Here is a 21696-nt window from a genome sequence, read left to right as displayed (position 1 = left end):
CCACCTTAAGCTCTTAAAACTCAGTATGACTTAGATTAAGGATAGTTTGAAGCCGTAATTAGTGAAAATAGTTTAAAGAAAACGAGTGAAATCCACGAAAAGTCCAAAACAGCCGTGTTACCATACTTCTGTATCAGTTTTGACTATACTACCCTGCACTTTTAGGTTAATTTGTTTATCTCGAGACAATGATTTTTAGTCGTCTGCCATTTTGTTTTAGCCACCACTTGAATTGATTGTTGCCTACCTTCTACCGGGTTGTAAACCGTTGTTATTCAACATATGCAATCCACTGGACTCTTTTTCGCTCTTTAATTAGGCCATCGATCACAGTTTCCAAATTATACCACAATTAATGAAATATTGACTCTATAACATGTGCATTATCTACCTGGTTCATCCGAAACAACATCAATTTACATCCCATCATCGATCAAGACATTAATTCTAAGATTAAAAAAAGAGCGAATGAAGTCCATCGATCCATGGTTTTTAAAGACCATCCTGTTGTGATGGCCATATACGACAAGACTTGTTAACTAATCGCGGGATTCAATGACCGTCTATAAAGAGGCAATATTCCACTCTACCCCTAATCGTAGTCTTTCTTGGTTCAGCAGTTTACTTTGAAGTGTACGTCGTAATTTACATCGTAGCTTATCGAAACACACCGGTACTGACAATGACTTCTCCTCGTGCACATGGTTGTAGATCCGATACTGCTGATCTTCGTAGTCAGCAGTCTCTGGGTAGACTAATCTCATGCCGTTGCCAGCATTTCGAATGGCTATTGGCGCTGTTGGTGAATGGGAATTAAAGAACCATTATGACTGTGCCATACCGTACGTTCCTTATATCCAAACAAAAAGAGGACCACGCCCCGAACCTGAGGATCCGCAGGATTACACAGAAATAATGGGTATGCAGGGTACGACATGACACGGGTAAGGGTAATAACGGTCGTAACAAAAAACCAAGACCGAGCCAAAAACGGAGAAGCTACCGCAAGCTCGACCGCGATAACAGAATACCCAGAGCTTATGTGTTCGTTCCTTCGTCTACCCTAATTGCCTCGGTCATCACAATTCTGGATCATGTTACAGTCAACTGATTGTTCGGAAATATATTTAAAAAATTGACGAGCTGGTTGATAAAAAAAAAACTGCCAAATACTTTTTCTTGACAGGCTATGAGGACCTCCGAATTGTTCATTCTATCGCCTTGTCATGATCCATGGTTGAGTCTTTAAGTTCGTGGACCAGTAGCTTATTTTATTAGCGAAAAGGTTTTGAGTTCATCAAGCGGGTACAACAAGTTTCTGAATAGGGTTGTTATTCTTTCATTTCTGATTGAATTGTGTTTTCAAAAACTTTTTACTGGTTCCAGAATCTCATTTATAACGGATTACGTTGAAATATTATTCTAAGGGTTTTCAGAGAAATGGAATAATTGTGAATTACCCAAGAAAAAATAATGATGTCGCATACGCGACTCGACTTCGATGCGAAGAGTTGGTGCGTGGCGTTAAGATTGAGAATCTACACCTGAGTATCTATTTTTCTTACAATATATTCGAAGGACCGTTATTTTTGAAGAAACAAAACGTTAAATATCAAGAATTTCAAACTTTGAATTTTTTTCCCATTGGTTAAGTACACAATCGGTATTGTCCGTAAAATTTTCAGTATCTGGTTCCTAAGCTCTCTTTCTATTTTTCTCTAATCGACCGAAATTTTGTAACAATTTTATTTTATAGGAAAATTTGATTCTCTGATGCTTTCTACTCAATTCATCATATCCATTCAGTGAAATTGCAAATGTGTTTCGCAAGCTATAAGTAATTTTTTACTCGGTCAATGACAGATGTGATTGGTTTTCTTGATTTTTGTGGGAAGTGGTGTTTCTCAGTTTTTCAAACAGATCAATCAATTATTCTGTGTAGTGTAATACTATATGAGGCGTTACCGAGATTGGGCAATATCTTTTCGAACTCGATGATAAAAATCAGATAGTTCTTTCCCATGTTTACAGCCTCGAAATTGCTTTTTACAGCATCTACGCAGTACTAGTCGCGTGGTAACTCTTTGAAAACACCAGTTACTTTGAAATTATGGATCTTAATTAAATTCTTTGAAAAGTGTGAATCAAAAATGAAAAAAGTTTGGTACGAACTATTATTGAGAGCTATGTTTGCACCTTTTTTGTTATTTTATTGGAACCAATGCCTGCAATTGGCATTGGTGAAAGAATTAAAAAAATTAATGGCAGATTCTGCGCAGCAAAAAAAAATTACGAATTTTTTAAAGAATTGCCTACACTTGGAATTGAAGCAAAGCAATTTTTCGTAAATGGAGTGGTACAGTGGAAGTAAGGATGCACAGAAAACATTCTAGGCATCATTATCAACGGGGTATATTAAATTGGATATGCGTAACATTTTTAAGGGAAATGATTGAATTCAACCCTCGAGGTATCAAAGAAATATTGAAAATACTCCATTTAATTCGGTTGGCTTTGTTTTCTTTTTCACCAAAGCGATGCTTAAAAATTCTCTTGAACTATTTCCAATGCTTACGTTTTCTGGGAACCTCACGGAACAATTGCAGTAGGATTGAAATGTACAAATAAAATTTCAGTGCGCACCACGGATGATTGTAATAAAATATGCAACTCAAGTGACTATTTTGTAGACAAAAAAAAAACAACTGACCACCAAGTAGTAAGAAAAGTGACTATGGACTCGGAGTATCGGTTGGGGCGGAAAAAGGGGGAAAGATAGCACAGCCATTGACTAACTCTCTTGGTCACTGCAGTGAAAATGAGGCGCTGTTCGTGGCTGCGGGGGTGGCGCTGGGGCGGCGGAGACGCGCGTCGTGACACTCGGTGCCTAACGCAGACGCACAGCGACGTCGGTCTTCGGGGAGTTCGCAGTCTAGCGTCGCTGGTCGACGTCAACGGATCGCAGGGTTTCCGGTTAAGTCGGGGGTGCGGTTGTCGTTTGTTTGCTTTTCGTCAGATCCCGGAAGTGAACGCGTTCAACACTGCGCAACTATGGCGGCCAAATGGTGTTCGTGGAATGAAGCTTGACGAGAGGTTTGTTCAAAGCGGCCCTGCGACGATATCAACGATTATTGGCCTGCCGCTCCCCGCGCTCCCAACGTTACGATACCGACGGAAGTCGAAGACTTTCGAAATCCGCAACCGAACTGAACCTCCGAAATGCCCATCACCCTCGGCTCGATATTTCTATACGTCTACGTGAAAAATTTACCCGGGCGAATTTTTCCTCCCGCACAATAATATCGATCCTCGACACTTACAGTCAACTAGAAACAAGTTTAACACCGATAACAAAAAGGGTGAAGGTCGTGCCGACTCGTTGCTTCGTCACGCATAAGCACAATGTGCACAAGGATTATCGAGTGTGACGAAATCTGGGGCTTTTCCAATTCCTGAATATCAACCGGTCCCTTTCGTATCCGCAATCGCTCCTACCATTCTCGCCAATCATCGGTTAGACGTAACAAATCCCGCTAATCGCCAAGCAATGCGCAATGCTCGGACCGCTCTAACACCGTGTTAACATTGGTGAACAATCTCCGCGTATCAGAAACCCGTCTCAACAGACAATGTGACGTTGAGCCCCCTCGAGGCGGGTGCGGACGAGCTTTATGGCGATCCCGACGTTCCTGTGAATCAAATTAACCGCCAACTGGGCCGTGCGAACGACTTCAGGCATGTCTTACCATTGGAGGGAATTCGAGGGAATTCGCGACGCGGAGTTTCAGGGCCTGGGACCCGAGGGCTGCTGGTGCGCGGTGAGTCATGACTCGCGACAGTCGGCCGGAATATTCGCTGAACGGGCACGTGGGACGAGGCTGATTAGCGGGACACCTGGACACCCGGACACCGGGTCGGCGGGTCGCGGTACGCGGCGTGGGGCAGGGGCAATGGCGTGATGGGAGAGAGGCAGGGCAAGGAGGGGGGGGGGGGGAGGAGGAGGAGGCTGGTTGTGCGGCAGGCCGAGGCACCGCTCGGTCGATACGGGAACCGTGCGGCGCGGCGCATAGAGCGACAGAGCCCCTAGCCATCGGCGACACGACGACTCCCCCTGAGAACTGTATGCACGTACAACGCACCGTGTGTAACATTCAATGTCCGGCACGAGGAAAGGGACATCCATGTCTCGGTCTCGATGCTGATTGTAAAATTGCGGCGGTCCTTTTTCTCTTCGTGTAAGCTTCCCTCCGTCTCCCCCTCTCCTCCTCGCCGCCCCCCCTTATCCCTTTTCTTCTGTACACTCTACGGGCAAAATCCTGAATATTTGACCGCCTCTTGACGGTCGTGGACTTGGGTAAATATGGCCTCGTAGCACGCGAATCGATCTCTCGAATATTCTCCGACTGAATTAAGCGGCTTAATTTTCCCGCACGGCCGATCATCCCTCCAGCTTTATGGCGCACCTTCATACACCGCGACGAACACTCGAATCCCGGACAAAGAGGTCACGAATCATCTTTCACTTAGGTGGTGATACCTGAGCTATGAGTTTCAGGGCGTTCGGTCTTCTCTGCCTTATCGTACTCTTTCAATCAAGCGCTATTGAGGGTGCATTACGCGTGTATTATAATTTTTCGAAATTAAGGTACCGCGATATTTTAACAGACCTTTCATATTTGAAGAGACAAAATAGTTATAATTTTTTGATTTAGAAAAGAAATAGAGTGTCGATTTCTTTTAGTCACGAAAGTGAAAGAACTTTTCCATTGATTACGTATTTAAATATCAGTAGTTGAACTACAAGCTTGCCTTTCTTATTGATATTGAGAGTCAGCTCCGAGCGATCCGTTCGTTTTCGTGCCCAATTTACCACATGACATACGCCGCACACATACAGGTGAATCTTGCGAGATAAATTCTCAGTATCTAGGAATTAGTTGATTGTGAAATTACATTTTAGTTTCTCCTATCATGATTCTGTTTTGCGCGAAATACCGCTTGGTAGCTACCGATTGCCCGAAAATGATCGTTAAACTGAAATAAAATTGCAAGTCTTTCAACGACAGTGGCCACGTTGATTTTGTGTTCGCTTTCAAATTCAACCGTCAAATACCTTGGGAAGGTCTTGAAATCTTTAATTGCGGCCGAGTCTGGGATACTTCAGCGATATTCCACGCTAATTGTAAGTCACCAAATACTCGTATTTTCAAGATAATTTCTCTGCCAACGATTCGCAAAATACTCGGTCATTTTCGAGAACTTAAGCCGCAAAATACGTTTGTACGCAAGCACATGTTTTGGTAACAAGGAGCAAAAATATGATCGCTATTATGGTTTGCTCCTAAGTTATATCGGTTCTTTTATCTTACGTGCATCGATTTCCCATTCACGCCGCGCGATTGTGTCCCTATGCAGTTTATTTGGCGGGAAAAAGTAACGATTTTATCAAAGCGCGCACAAATTGACACAAATTCCAATCAGGTGGACATAAGCACTAGTTTGGGTTGAAGAGAACAGACAATTTATCTCATGACGAACACAAAGAAATATATCGTCCAGTGATCGATATAACCACATGATATGTTATTAGATACTTTCCGTTTTTCGTTCAAACAGAATGTACATTACGGTGTTTCGTTTGGGAGCAAACTTTTTTCACTCTGATCAGAAAACCTCATTATACATAGGAAACATCCAGTCCTTGCCTTACGCTGATTACCTCTTATTGTTAATTCCAATTTTATAACGTCGTTCTCGGAGTTTGAAGTTTTTCCATTTGAATAATATGGAAAGGACGTTATTTTTTGAAAAATTATGTCTACCCCGCCACATTCAATAATACACAGACTTGATTCTGGAAGTATATCGTAAAGAATCAAGTTCCCTGCAAGGTGCAGTTCAATTATGCGTGATATCCGTAGGTCATACGGCTTTAAAGTTGTAACTAAGCTTCGAAGGTCACTTTTATGTGAAAGTTCATCTTTGAGCGTCTTTAGCCGCGAAACTAATGACTTCACAACAAAAATGCTAACCATGAATTTGCTGACAATTCAATTCTTTATGAAAATATCGGGAAAGCAAAGTCCGCAGCTTTCGCGGCTCATACGTTTCAAGTCTTGAAAATGAATTTTAAGGAAAAATTTATCTTGAATCCTCTTTAGTGGCTAAACTATAACTGTCGAGCCGAAATGATATCTCTATCATGTTATTTACATGAGAACATTTCGAATTCCAAGAACGACCTTTCAAAATTGGATCCGCTGTGTACAAGTTTTTTAAATTTGTGGTCAGAACAATGTTGTTTTCAACCGAATCACGCTTGTACTCGAGCTTGTACTGTATATCCATAATTTCATACCCCTAGATGTTGCGTCTGGCAACGAGGAGGGCGTTATGGGAATCAAAAGGGCTCGTCTTTGCAAACAAAAGCCGTAACGCCATTGCAGAAAGCGTTCGAACTTCAACTAACGAGCCAAAGGTCGCGTGATTTCCGGTAGACTTGAAGGGCGCGGTAAAGCGTTGCAAACCAGGGGCTAATATCGACTGTAAATAGGTGGCCCCCATGGATGAAACACGGGAGCGAGCGAGCGTATACGTGGTGATTAAAAATGCCGGGTAGATCCTTTCTGTCCGGCCGCGGCGGAGGGTCGTGAATCCCGTAGGCCAAGCCCATCCAATTATATGTAATGTATATGATATTGGTTTTTTGTTTTGTTTTTTATTTCCGAAGGGGAAATAAATGAAAAACTCGTAACGCGTAAGGAAGGCTGCAAGCAGAGTTATATAGCGGCTGAGGATGGCAATAACTATAACGATAATACGGAAGACCAATGATCCTCGAGGAATATTCTTCGGCGTGATTTTGGTGCCATCGTGAGTGACGCAACGTGTTCCAGCGGGTTATGACTAATTAGCAAGAACCGCAGCCGGCAGCAGAAGCAGCTCATTGTCAGCTATTAGAGGCGCTTTACACTCCCTACACTTCAACTCTAACTAGAAAGTAAGCTGCTCTATGTATTATTACTCTCATTTGTTCTTAATCAAAGAACGACTCGCGGCTTAACGGAATTACACTGCACGTTTTACAGAGATCGTTCACAAAACTTATAATGAGACTCTCAATTATATCATGTTTTAATTTTTATGCCATGGCAATGGAACACGGTTTCCTATTTGTCCAATGAACACATTTAGTTTTTAATAGCTACGCTGCCCTGCTCGTTGAATTCCATTATGATGTGTCATTCATGTCTCTATACGCAATAACTCTGAACACCACCTTCTTGAAGTGTTGTATAGCTGATTTTGAATAAAGCGTAAAAATGCGCAGTCCAAAAGTGGGAAGTACGGTTGTCAAAGAACTGGAATAGTATATTGTGTAACAAGGACGTAAACTCGGTCTTTTCGGGCCGAGCGTAAGTCTGCAATATGAATCGTAGGTGAGCCGAGGACGAATATTGAAAATGCACAAGGCGAAAAGACCCTTGCATCTTTGTTGCTCACGATTTTTTGAATAATAAGAGAATGTTACGCGTTTTTCACGACGCATGAAATTAAGGTTAGGGTCACGTAATGTCAGATTTGTTCGCGACAGATTTTTTGTCTTAGGGTGATTGCATTTACCGAGCCGAACAATATCTCAGTTTTTGCAAGTTTTGCGGTTCTTTTTGACCCAAGAATGGTAACGGGGAGGGGGGGGGGGGGGGAGGGCACTATACACAAATTCGTTATGATGTACCCGAGAGGTGGAATTTACAAAATTGGTGAATCCCCCCTTCTTCCCCCTCTTGGCAGAATAGGTGAAAAAAAAATAACGTCACCGTTCTACTAGAGTTAAACCAAAATTGAGACTGTCACAGTGAAAGTAAGAAGGTAAAAATTACGTTTTACTCACCTGTTCACGTATTGCTGCATTACTTGCACGAAAAAGGTAAACAAGGGTAAGAAATTGTTGTTTTACTTCAAAGACTTCCTCGAATTTCGCTCAGCCAATCAAGTTTAAAATAACTTTATCTGAATAATTTTATTGCAGTATACCTGCCATAACATTTTTCAAGAATATTACAGAGTAAGTAAGGTAACACTTGGAACGTCAATCCACGGAAATCTGGATGTCTGTAAAGCATAGAAATCTAGAATACCCCCACTTACAAGGAACCCTAGGTCGCTTAGTCCTTCCGATTTTAATTTAGTTCATATATGTCGTAAAGCATCGAAAACTGAGGGAACTTTTTTTTCAATAGTCGGAAAACGGTTAAAAGTGACGAAAAGGACCCTTAAGGATGGGCACCCAACGGTGCGGTTTCTTGATGCGCTTGATCTCTTTGAATGTAACTAACGCTGAAACGTTTCTATTGACGAATGAATGCGTTTCAGCGTTGATTTCATTCAAATACATCGAGTGCTTCTATCGGAAACTGAGAAACCAACCCAAAAAAATTGTCTTTCGTTTTTCTACATTCAACAACATATGTGAACTAGATCAAATTTGGAGGTGTCGACCTAACTAGGGTTCCTTGTTAGTCATCAATTTTTTTTTTTCAAATCGTGTATTAAAGAGCTACTTGTGAATTTTGCAGCCTCACAAACCAGAATTTTTGAGCTCACCTTTGTTGTAAGATAAGCCATTATGAAAAGTGGAGGTGGGGGCAGCTTACTGAAAGTGAAAAAAAAAGTTTGAACTAGTATATTATACAACTGGTGCGTGAAACGTACGCATCCGTTTCACATACGATATGTTTTGCAGTATTCTGCGGAAAATACAGAAGAGAGGTTAATTAGGAAAAAATCAAATTCAAAATACTTATACTATGAATATATGGGTACAGGTTGCTGGGAGTTGGGACGTGGGAGCGGTTGCTACACGCCCATGGAAGGTGGGGGGGGTGCGCTTTTTTGAAGTATTTTCTGACGTTGGTAATACTGTAATTACTGCATATTGTAATACTTATTGATTTCTCACCTCGTTGTCGGTCGGGGTCCGTGGCTTTTTCCTTTTAATTACAAAAACTCTCTCTTTAATGTCCATATGGGACATTTCACGTCAAACCAACGGGTCATCCACCTGACTCCTGGGATTCGGTAGCCGCACTTAAGCACTCCGAACAAAATGACTCCGTAAAAAATTATTAGACATTTGCCGATAAAAATTTCGCGGTTTTGCAAAACTAATTTCATTAAATTAAATTAAATTAAATTAAATAAAATCACAATGCACGAAATTGACGATTAAATGTGCGATTTTGACGATAAAATTTTGTTAGGAATCATTTTGTGCTAAGTAATTAAGTGTCGTAACTTTGGAATTCTGATAACCAATAGATTTCTTTATTTCTTTTGGTCAAAAATAATACTGCTAATTTTTCAAAATTCTTCTGCAATTTTTTTAAAGGCTGGCAACTTTATGAAGTGATTAAAATATCGTTTACATGAAGATGGACATTTTTAAGGTCGATTAAACTTGTTTGTCAAATCAGGGACTTAAAGACACATTTTTATGTCATGGTCCTAAAATGAGACAATAATGGAGAATATATATTTTTTTTAAATTCTGTCCTATAAAAAAAAAAAAAAAATTCGGAATTTATTTCAATAATGGTTTCTTGTAGTGAAAATAAAATACAAAGAAACTCCGTGATCAAATTCAATTTTCTTTTTTTTTGTGTCAAAGTAAAATGGAGGAAATGATGCTCAATTCTAAACAAAAAAAATAAATAATAGAAACTCAACCGACAGGAACGTTGAATAAAATACAACCTCTATTTAAAGAAATCACATAATTAGCTTGAAATTTTCCTAGTTTAATGACATGTATACAAGTACTTTATTGTAAGAAAAAATCAGTAAGTCGTAAAATATTGGGGTCGTGCAAGGAGTACCTTAAAAAAAAAAAAAACGATCATGAGAAAATTATTCGCTCGATGTGGATCAAAAAATTATGCAACAGGCTTTGATCATTCTGGATTAATTGTAAGTACAAAAGTGGATGTATAAGAACTCGAATGGCAAAAGGTTGAGAAAAAAAAATCATAGAGGTCATTGCGCACAAGGAACCCTTTTCCACTCTGTAAATCGTCACTTTGTCAATTTTTCATATTTTTAACAAAAATTTGGAGTTGGTAATTCTCAGATGTGATACTTTTGGGGGAAAATAGTAGCATAGTACTTAGGCAGAACGTTGACCAGCGGGTCGATTCTACGCAGTATGATTAAACGAAGGGTCAAGGCTCCCACACTCGAAATAGAACCCGGTATAGTTCAATGGTCGGTATGGTTGTTTTTAAACGATGTTAAAGTTTTTATTCATTGAAGAGATAGCCAATTTTAGTCTCCACAGCACTTGTCGTCATTTTCGATATTCTGTACAATAGCCAATGAAGACTGAATTGCCACTGTAACATAGTTTCGAGTTTGGATCGGGAAATATGGTCACCGGTAGTTTGGAGTATTGACATCCACGAGTGGATGATCGGTGTTCCGCAGTGCCCGGGTGAAGACTACTTATGTCCGGTGCTTGGATAGCGCAAAATTAATTATCAGGACTGCCACCTATTGCACCCGTTACTCCACATGGTGGCGAAAACAACATTCGAGGTGAAGACAGGTCATCCATGAAGCTGAAGTAATTAGTAACGTTATTGTGATGATACATGCTTCGGAAAAATCTCTTTTGTCGCAATTTTTGTAAATTCTGAAATGTAGTAAATTGAAATGAGGCAAGACATATTTATATTTTTAAAATTAGAGTACTTCAAATTTACTGTAAAATTGTGAAATAGTGATTTTTTCTCCCCAAAGTTTCATTACGTCGACGTTACTATCTTCAGTCTAATGGTTATCCGACGTGTTCAGGAATTAAATTGATTAATATTTTTTAGCAGAAATCGCAAATCTTGAGTGAAATGAAGAGACGCTCAAGGTTCAAAATTCACTTTCGATATCCTCAGACAAAAATTAATTTTTCTACGTGTTTCCCGTGGCTTTTAAGGTCTGTACAAAAATTAATTCATCCAACTGTCGCACAGTGGTTCCAAATCCCGAGTTGCTGGCCAAATATAGAAGGTATTATGGAATCGTTATCAGATTTATTACACGGGGGTTTTTGAGGTCGCTGCACACGGAACTGAAGTCAAATTTCCAAAAAACAAAATGGCGGCCCAAAAATGGTGGATAACTTTATTTAAACTTGAATCAATCTCTATGGAATTAGGTACCAAGGGGTTTTGAATAGAAATAATTTATTATTACGTACATGTGTAGGATATAGTAGATTGGGAAAGTATGTCAATGTGAATACGAATTTGAATACAAATACTTAATTATGAAGAAATTACATTAAATATTACATTCATATAATAAAATGACTTAAAGAAACTTAAACTTAAAGGCTCCAATTGCTATTATCCAATTGCTAAGGCTCAAATTGCTATCGTTATTGCCGCTAGAGTCGCTGCAGTCAGACATTGCAACTACTCTTGGTTTGTTTGCAGTTGGCGATTCCAACAAAGCCATGGCTTCACGCGATACTGATTTGCTTGACTTAGCTGGTATATTCTTTATTCTTAGTTTTATTTAGTTATATTGTTTAAATTTTTAACTATTCATTAATCGCAAATGGAAAAAAGATGTCGTCTCTTCAAAGTTTATTGTTTCTGAATGGGATCAATTTTAATAATTCGAAATTATTAGTGATTGAGAATTTTTAAATTAAATAGTATGTTTAGATTCATTCAGAAATTGTTTTTTTATTTAAATTATTGAACTATTATGAATCTGTTGAAAATTCTTTCAGTTATTTTTCGAAAATATCCAATCTGTATTTCAAATAATTGAAAATATACAATAAGTGTCGCTTGCATTAAGTTTATAGCTTGAGATTTTTCAAAAATTGTTAATGGCATAAAATGTTTTCCTTCGCAGCTATAAAAAATTACTTCAAATAAAAGTTGTAGATGATATTTTTCCCTACAAAACTAAAAAAAAGAAACGATAATCCGACCAATAGGAGTCGAGATATCGAGGATTGCCTGTTTTTCATGTTTTCCAAGATGGCGGACCCAACACAAGGAAATTTTGTTGGATTTTGGCGGTTTTAGGCTTCTCTAATGACCCTCTACTTGTCCTAAAAAAAATTAAGATTTAAGTCCTTTTTGCCAGTTTCAAAATTTTTAATAATCAGTAATGATTTGTTAATGAAAATGATAGTCGAATCCGGTACAATAATAATTATATCTATGAGAAACAAATTACTCACATTCGCACCCTTCTGTGGTGCACTTCGCACAGTATAGTCAACGAAGATCGAGTCACATAGAAGCGTACGGCTTATGGTCAGCTTGAAGCAAAACTTTCCGCGACTCGCAAATCCGGAAGATGGCTCTACCGTCGGTCGACAATAGAGAGTTAGCACGATCACCCCAACTCGCCGATCGGAACCAACACACCGACACTGTGCGCATTAGTATAGAGCGCTGTACGTGAGCTACACAAGCAAAGGCGCCACTATAGAATTATTTAGAATTATTAACTTTTACTCAATGTGAACATAACTTTTTTCCGCAGCGAGCACGAGAATTTACGGTAGATGTTCATAATTTTTGTTGCTCGGTGTGTGATTAATATAAGAAATCGCAATAACATAATAAGTGTACTTACATCCAGGAAGAGAGTCCATTTTGCAGAATTGAAATAACTCAATTCTACTTGAAGATATATCACTTTGAACACAACTAAACGATATTTTTCTAGCGTAGCGCACGACCGACTATACCAAGTCGAGCGCTCCGTTGCGAATGAGATCCCAACGGCTAAAGGCAACATCTGAAACCTACCGAGCCTTGAAAGGGTTCCTTGAAATACCCCTCTACCTGACCCCGCAGGTGAAATTCCTTGAATATAAACTTCATTTTTCGGTTTTTGGCCAGCGATTCGGGATTTGGAACCACTGTGTGTCGTAGCGAATGAAAGACGGCCGAATTTGAGAGTTGTTTTTCAGATTTGAAAAATACTGACTGGACATTGATGAGTTGACTCGGGAGTATAAGCTGATGTGTACAATGTTAGTGTAAAAACTGTACACATAACGTGTTGGATTCTGACGCGGGTTAAATGGATGGTAGTAGAGGATACCGGTGGCCTTGAATCTGTCAGAATCGAGCACATTATGTGTTACATCTATCGCAAATAAAATTCATAAGGCTGAAATTAGTAATGTTTGCAATTTTACAGTGACTTTGAAGTGATTAACTTTAAAAAATATCAGAATGTCTTGGTTTATTATAATTTACTGCCTTTCAAACATTCCTGAAATTGTGGGATAACGGTTTTTTCGAAATGTCAATCATTATAGTAACCTTTTGGTACTTACTTCAGCCTCTTAAAAGTTAAGCCACTGCAACCATCTCATGTTTAATAAATAGCACAAAATAGGAGCATGCGAAATTTTACTTGAGGCATGATTCAATTCCTTCGTAACTGATAGTTATACCTTCAATAATTAAAATAACTGAGTTGCTTATTCAAAACTTTGTTGAGCTAATCTCACGAACTTCAGCCTCGTGCAATCTTTGTAAACTTGAAGAAAATATGTAGACATTCAGTGAGCAAATAATTTATTACATGAAAAGCTACAGATCTTTCAAATTTTCTCGACGATAAAACAAAATAATGGTAAAAAGCTGAATTAAAAGAAATCATTTTATTCGCGTAATCGTTGAATACACTATACGTGATTTTATCAAGAATCTTAATTGTAAAAATATTGTTGTATAAATAATTATAAAAGTTAAGAGTTTCAAAAGAAACGAATTAAAACGAATTCAATATTTTTGCATTTGTTGAATAAAAATACAATTCCTCCGCGTGATTTTATCGCTTATTTGTATACAAGTGAATGCCCTCTGATGTAACGTTATGCCTAATAATATACATGGAAAGGCTGAGAATGAAATCCCACGTATAATTGGGAATTTCAAATTGCACACAGAAGTTGACTGGATCCTGATACAGTTGCGTATAACTTGATTTTGGTCATCTTTATTATTACCGTAGCGTGAAAGCTTGCTCTGACCTTTCAGATTGTTTACTGGAATCTCATACAATATCACCTTAGGTCACGAGATCAAGGACCTTTTCATGTACGATGAACATGCGAAACATAAACTCCTTGTGAGAATATCACAATTTTGTGGAATCTTCCATGGTTGCAGTTCTGAATAAGTAAGAACTTTGTAGACGCACCAAATAAATCACAATGTGTATATTAGGGCGGTTCAGAAAAGGGCCTTTCTTTTAGATTTCGCTCTTCTCTGAGATTCTTGCACTTTTTCACTAAAAAATAGCTCACGCAAAAGGGCTGGGCTGAAAAAATTTTACTACTGCCTCACCGATGTTACGTCCGTGAGTTGAGTTTACTCCTGAGCGGTAGGAGTAAATAGGTTGGCTTCGCTTTTACGTTCCCGGTCAACCGGAAATCAGGATGAGGATTGAATAACCTTGGGTATGTTTGATAAATCGATTATATGTTTATTGCGTAGAAGTTGAAATACTATTAGGAATGAATTGTGCTGTGCGAAAGATGTATAAGAAGTCTAGACGTCAAGTTGTTGAGAGTTAGAATAGGAGTGTCGCTAGAGATTTGAAACTTACGGGTGCAGAAAAGGTGTGAAGATGCTAAAGGTAGGGAATAGAATTTGATGAGTAAGCGCGATAGTGAATAGCGTGAGACTACGTAGAGATAAGAGGACAGGACAGAGACCATGAGCTTTATGTAAGAACTGTGGGAGAGTTAACGAGTAGGAAAAATAGAGAGAAGTGGTATGCTGGACGTAACACCGACTTTGAAATTTTGCAAAAGGCCATTTTTCAGAAATTTAAAAATTGAGATGTCGCATGAGCCATTTTTTAGTGAAAAAATGTAAGAATCTCGGCGAAGAACGAGATTTAAAAAAACGACCCTTTTCTGAACCACCCTAATGTATATATATGTGACATTATACATATATGTAAACCATATAGCAACATCGCTGTAATATCCTCACGTCACATCATCAGGTTCTATTACCATCTCACTTATAAAAGGCAAGCTTCTGCCGTCGCGAACAAGAACAATGGAAATATATTTCTGGCAAAAGTTGTCGACTAGAGGCTTCCTGCTTGTTGGGAGAAGATAAATTTTCCAATCTTATTGTTAAAGGCAGAGGTTGCAAAGGAGAATTGATTACAAGAGCGGACTAATTCGTTGTTCGACGACTTTGAGAATATTTAGTCGAGAAGTTGAAGCTGTCGTGCGAGCTCAACGACATCGAAGACATTTAATAAATATGAACCACCGTCAAGAAATGACATAAAAAGTTCTTAATTGGGTACTTCAGGAATTTTCAACCTTCTATTTGATAGTTGGATAATCTTGTTTAATCGGTAAGGATAGGGGTTCAAAAAATATTATTTTTGTATTAAGATTTTTTGTGAAAACGGTTATTTTGTGTTCCAACCATTTTTTTCCCAGAGTCATTAGCTCTAAGAAAAAGATATTGGAATCTATCAAACGATAATTATTCGAGAGTTTCGATCTGCGTCACAGAAGCTCGGGCTGCTCAGCATCAATATTTTCATTTATTTAAAACAAAAATTGAACACGGATCGGATTGTAATACTTGTTATATATCATATAATACCCAAGCCAATACTCATAAACAATTTACTCCAAAACATCGATGAGATAAAACTTTGTACACGATATTTTAACGTTGGGTACTTAAACATCTAACATGGGTAATATCATCAGACGTGAGTTTGTTTTTTCTTTTTTTTTTGTAATTCAATTAGTAATCACTTTTTTCTCACTATATGCCAGGCAATAAAATTGTCGCAGTGATATCACAGTTACGAAAATGTATTTGAAATATCGAGCAACACTTCCGTATCCGATCTGAAACACGGGGCTGTTTCTTCAAATATTTTTTCAAACGCGTGCAACTAAATACCGCAGCACCGAACTCAGTCGTACATGAACCTATCGTTTTCGTTTCATCATATCGCATATCGTTTCAGCAATCGCTCAGCCAGCATTAGTAGGTACCGGTTAGTAATGGGCCTCACAGGCAGCGCAAGAGTTGTTATCAAAGCACTTAGTCAACCCTAATTGAATTCTTTGAATTATAACGTAATAATTTCTGGCATTTATAGCTTCTTCAAAACAATCTTTCCGCAATTCTCAGTCTGACGTTTTCACCACTTTTAAGATATTGCATAGTGTTTGCTGAAATTTCAAATTTTAAGTATTACATGACTAAATTAGCGTGAAAAGAACCCGAGCGTGTGATGTGATAGTTTTATTTAGATTTTCCGTAGTCTGATGCCAACAACGTACTAGTTACATGACAATATAAGGTTATTTTATTTGTGGTGTTCAGATAATGTGAACCGTAGCATAGCAATATGAATCTCAGCTCTTAAGCACGTATTGAATCTACAGCCAGGCCAAAAAAGTGGTTGAAGCAGAAATGTGATGAAATTAAAGCTTAAGGTCATGTTGCAGTCCTACGTTTACCGAGCGAGCAAACTCTCCCGTTTTTTTCCTATATTGAATCAACAAATGAATCGAAAGGGTTGAAATTTCGACGATACATCGCTCGTTCGTAGCGAAATTCAGGAAAGTTACTCATATTCCGAAGAAAGTATCACTTTAATCAATATAATTATATGTAATGAAAAAAACTCCCGTGTCACAGGGAAAAAAAAGAATCTTTAGCTGGCATTTTGAGGTCGTTCGTAACCTAAGGGTTTATAATCTAGTCTTTCGTAACCTGAAAGTTTGAACATATGATTTAACCCCTTGAGTGCCGCGGACAAAGATCTTTGTTTTTCTCGACTTGGCCCAAAGTGCCGAGAAAGCACGAATCTTTGTTCAATGAATAAGTGCCCTAGTAACGCCTGATAATATGTCACCCGTAACTAAAGCGTATTTTCCTATATTTTGGGCCATGCTGAAAAGGATCACATCATTCATTTCCTGATAGCCCATGCTAGGAAACTACTTTCGCGCTTACAAAGTTATAGTTTTTATCATTTCCAAGAAATCTTTGTCCTGACATAGTAGTCAAGTAGACGGGAGAAATGATCACCAAATGATCAGATATTGGGCACTCGGGGGTTTTCGGGGGCGCTGATCATGAATCCGAAATCAGATTTGACAAATTCCTTGATGGCGATCTACTACTGCGCATGCGCATTAGTATGACTGGTATATAATTGAGGAATTGCTCCGAAACTGGTCACTCGGGGGGTTTTCAGGGACGCTGATCATGAATCCGAAATCAGATTTGACAAATTCCAGGATGGAGACCTACTACTGCGCGTGCGCATTAGTATGACTGGCGTATAATTGAGGAATTGAACTGAAATCGGCCACTCGGGGGTTTTCGGGGGCGCTGATCATGAATCCGATACCACATTTGCGAAATTCTCAAACGGAGACCCACCACTGCGCATGCGCATTAGAAAAAAACCTTTATAATCGAGAGCGGGAATGTTATCGAGTTCACAAAATTTCAATATCCTGACCCAGTAATGGACATATGCGATAGGATATTCCGTATGAATGTGACTGGTATACCTGAATTGATGATTCAGAAGTTTGCGGGCACACAGAGTGTACCATTCCAGAGCGAATCCTGAATTATACTGGAGCCATACCAATGCGTATGCGCAGTAGTCGGTCGCCATCTTGGAATTTTGTAAATCCGATATCGGATCCGCGACTAGCGCTCTCGAGAACCCCGAGTGACCAATTCCAGATCGATTCCTCCTTTATACGCCAGGTATACTAATGCGCATGCGCGTTAGTGGGTCGCCATCTTGGAATTTTTCAGATCTGGTTTCGGATTCATGATCAGCGCCCTCGAAAACCCCCGTGTGACCAGTTTCAGAACTATTCCTCAATTATACGTCATACTAATGAGCATGCGCAGTAGTAGGTCGCCATCTTGGAATTTTCCAAATCCGATATCGAATTCGTGATCAGCGCTCCTGAAAACCCCCGAGTAACCAATTCCAGATCTATTCCTCAAGTATAGATCAGTAATACTAATCCGCATGCGCAGTAGGGGGTCACCATCTTGAAATTTTGCGAATCTGATATCCGATTCGTGATCAGCGCCCCCAAAAACCCCCGAGTGGTCAATTTCAGGTGAATTGCTCTAAGTTTGAGTTTTAGCACTTTGGGCACATTTCATCAAATTGACTTGGCACTCAAGGGGTTAAGGTCAACGCTCACTGTCGCGGCACAGGATAGGACCGGACAGCTCCGCTGTTCGGCGAAGTTCGTTGCTATCCGCCACTGTCCGACGCTGTCCGACGCTGTCCGACGACGATCTGTACGGTACTGTAAGTGTAACACCATAATAAGACCGTTGGGCGCAAAACGATATAGTTCATTCCGCTACAACTGTTACTTGTAACGAGACCAAAGATTTCTTACGATCACTATTCGCAGCTGATCCCAATAATCGAAGTTGAATCTGTGAATTATTTCATTTCTAAAGTCTCAGGTTTGAAATTGATTGAAAAAAAATTGAAATCATGCCAATTTGAATTCCTTTTGATTCCTGTGAATCTGAAGTGTTCAAAAACGGGATTCGCCAATTCGTGTTCATTCACTGGGCTACTCTAAGAAAAAGGTGCTAATAAACTATTCACTTTAGTTATGTATACGATTCCACGTCATATATGAATCCGTTCCGACACTTGTAGTAAGTATAAACAAGTATTGAAAGTTATACGGTATCAATATCCCGAAGCCTTCTGACCAGTAGTGCAGGCAGAAGAGCCGTGCAGCGGACGAGGTATTATACAGGCAATGAGACTTCCATTTAATTTTCGATGAATTTCGAACGACGTTATCAGGGGCGGTATAATAAGAGCATGATGGGAAATTACGCTTGGGATTTGACACGAGAAAATCCATACAAACGTAGAAGTACGAAAAATATTCATTTTCCAACTTTGCTTATCAATTACGATCAAACTCGGATTAGACAATTTTATACACATAAGATGAAAAAGGATAAAATAATTAGATAAAAAAAAAAAAAATTTATTTAAAAAGATTTTAAAATCGACTAAAAAGTATAAAATAATTTCTCCTAGCCCCATACAGATTTAAAACGAAGAACGTGGGGCGCATTTACACTCCGTAAAACAAGAAACGAAGGGTGCATGCAATAGACACTAGTACGGAATGTAAATGCGCCCCACGTTCTTCGTTTTAAATCTGTATGTGGCTAGAAGAAATTATTTTATATTTTTAGGTCTGTTTTAATAACGTTATAAATTGAAATTGAAATTTTTATTTAAACAATGATTCTTGGCTTTGTAATCTTGTGTGTGTGAAATTTTGCAATCGATTTTAAACATAATTGATAAACAAAGTTGGAAAATGAATTTTTTTTGTACTTCTTCTATGTTTGTGTGGACTTTCTCATATCAAACCCTAACGTAATTTCCCATCATGCTCTTATTGTACTGCCCCTGATAACGTGGTTCGAAGTTCATTGAAAATTAAATGGAGGTCTCGTTACCTGTACTATACTTCGTCCACCGCACCGCTCTTTTGCCTGCATTACTGGTTTGAATTTTTCGGTATGTTGATACGATACAACTTTCAATACATACGCATGTAAACCTACTACAAGTGTTGGAACGGATTCGTATGTTGCGTGGATTCGTATACGTAAATTGTATAAAGTGAATAGTTTATTAGCACCTTTTTCTTAGAGTCACCCAGTGAATGAACACGAATTTGCGAATCCCGTTTTTGAACACTTCAGATTGATAGGATTCGAAATGAATTCAATGTGGGACGATTAAAAATTATTTTCCATCAATTTTAACCCTAAAACTTCGGAAATGGAATGATTCACCGATTCATCTTCGATTATTGGTATCATCTGCGAATAGTAATCGAAAGAAATCTTTGGTCTCATACAAGTGAGAGTTATAGCGGAATGAACTGTATCGTTTTGCGCCTAACGGTCTTATCATTGCGGTAGCAGTGTTGCAAAGTATACGGGGGTTATCAGCGGTGGAAATTTTTCAAAATGAATACTTTTTTTTTGGTCAACAGAATGAACCTGAATTTTTCTTAACAGTATCATATATCGACTGTATCTAGTTAATTTTTTAGTTTTTAATGTCAAAAATCATAAAAGTTATCAATTGTGTTATAAAAAACGTCATTTTTTTCACTTTTATTGCAGTTTTTCAAATTATTTACTACCTACCTTAAAATTAAAAATTATTGTTACGATCTTTTTTATCTTGTAAAAGAAACTTACGTGAACATCTAACAAAAAATTTAACTAAAAATATTAAATTGCTTCGTTACAACAGGCAATTTTCAATTGGGGTCTTTAGCAACCCCAAGGTACCAGCAATGTTACATCAAATAAAGGTGCTAGCTATAGGTTAAAACACTGTCTTCCATATGTAAAGACCACGTGATATTAACAACTATCCATAAAAATAACATTATGTCATCATTTTTAACGAAAAAATCGACATTACTCGTCCGATTCCGGTCAAAAATGGCACATTTTAATACCTATTCGTTAACTATTATTCATGAATGAATTCTCCGTAGATCATTTGACAGGTAAGAATTTGAAAAAAAATGCACGTATCTACTGACAATAACAAGTTTATCAGCTGCAAATTACAATGAATGTACACAATGACTTTTTTTTAAAATAAGTAATGAGTTTGCAACAATATGTGAAAGATTATTTTTAGTTGTTGTTTACTGAGATCGAAAGCTGAGATGATAGATGACTATAGTCACAGGTGAAATAAACAGTATCATTCACCCAAGAATCAGAACATAACGCAGAGTGGTATATGCTGAAGTAACATAGGTGTACGCGTGTCAACACTAAACTGTTGGTTAACCGTGTAATTTTTCAAAAAGACAATTACGTCGGCAATGCAGATTCAGGCCGTAGCGGCCGGCCGACAGTGGTACTGCAGACCAAATCTCCATTGCCAACGTAACTGACTTGTCGAAAAAGTTAGAAGTCTCAGAATCCATTTCCCCAAGTGTACATACACAGCAGATACTACATGCGGCATTCTGTTCAGTCAAACATTCAAAACACTTTTTACTCATAGAGCATAAGAATATTACCGAAGTGTATTCATTTCTGAATAAGATACGTTATAGTTTTATGAATATTTCAGTGAAAAAATAGGAAAAATAAAGTTATTTCTCTGGTCTTGTTAATAACAGGTTGCTTGCAGTTGAAATTCAGCGTTCACAAATTTCTTTCTTCATCACAGTGAGTTTTATAAAATTTACATTCAACTTGATGAAGTTAGTCATGTTTTTGTTTTGAAATATTTTTGACTTACCTGTACGTTCTATACATTTATAGAAATTCGAGATTCGACTTTTTTGGTGACTAGAAAAACTTTCTTCAAAATTATTCTAGCGAATACGGGTACGTTCTTAGGCACAAGTTGTGTACCGTAGCTGCACTCTGTCTACGAATGTATAACATCTCTGTGTGATAGCTGCACCCATCCGCCTCTAAACAGCATAGTCTCCAATGTGCTATGAGTGAATAAAATCCTGCATTACTAGGTCCATTCAATCTGAAACGTTTTTTACATTCATTTTATAAAACTCCGGAATACGCGAACGAA

At 38.4% G+C, this 21696-nt stretch overlaps 1 protein-coding gene and 1 long non-coding RNA gene across 5 annotated transcripts in view; one reads left to right on the top strand and one right to left on the bottom strand.

Annotated features, from left to right (window-relative positions):
- The first annotated feature begins 2929 nt into the window (after positions 1 to 2929).
- LOC124175157 (cholesterol transporter ABCA5-like) overlaps positions 2930 to 21696 on the top strand; it is a 48677-nt gene continuing 29910 nt past the window's right edge. For 3 of the 4 annotated variants that reach the window (XM_046555112.1, XM_046555114.1, XM_046555109.1), the window contains exons 1-2: positions 2930 to 3093; positions 6731 to 7000. The gene's annotated coding sequence lies outside the window, so the exon portion shown is untranslated. The remainder of the gene's footprint in view (positions 3094 to 6730; positions 7001 to 21696) is intronic. The other variant, XM_046555110.1, reaches the window with a different exon arrangement.
- On the bottom strand, positions 11841 to 12773 carry LOC124175159. Its single transcript, XR_006869108.1, has 3 exons — positions 12655 to 12773; positions 12254 to 12501; positions 11841 to 12121 (listed from the first exon to the last, which is right to left on the bottom strand). It is a non-coding gene; the product is annotated as an uncharacterized LOC124175159 (long non-coding RNA).

The sequence above is a fragment of the Neodiprion fabricii genome, chromosome 2, assembly GCF_021155785.1.
Source record: "Neodiprion fabricii isolate iyNeoFabr1 chromosome 2, iyNeoFabr1.1, whole genome shotgun sequence".
In the NCBI taxonomy this organism is placed as follows: Eukaryota; Metazoa; Arthropoda; class Insecta; order Hymenoptera; family Diprionidae; genus Neodiprion; species Neodiprion fabricii.
The sequence above is the reverse complement of the archived record's forward strand: the minus strand, read 5'-3'. Positions and strand labels throughout refer to the sequence as shown.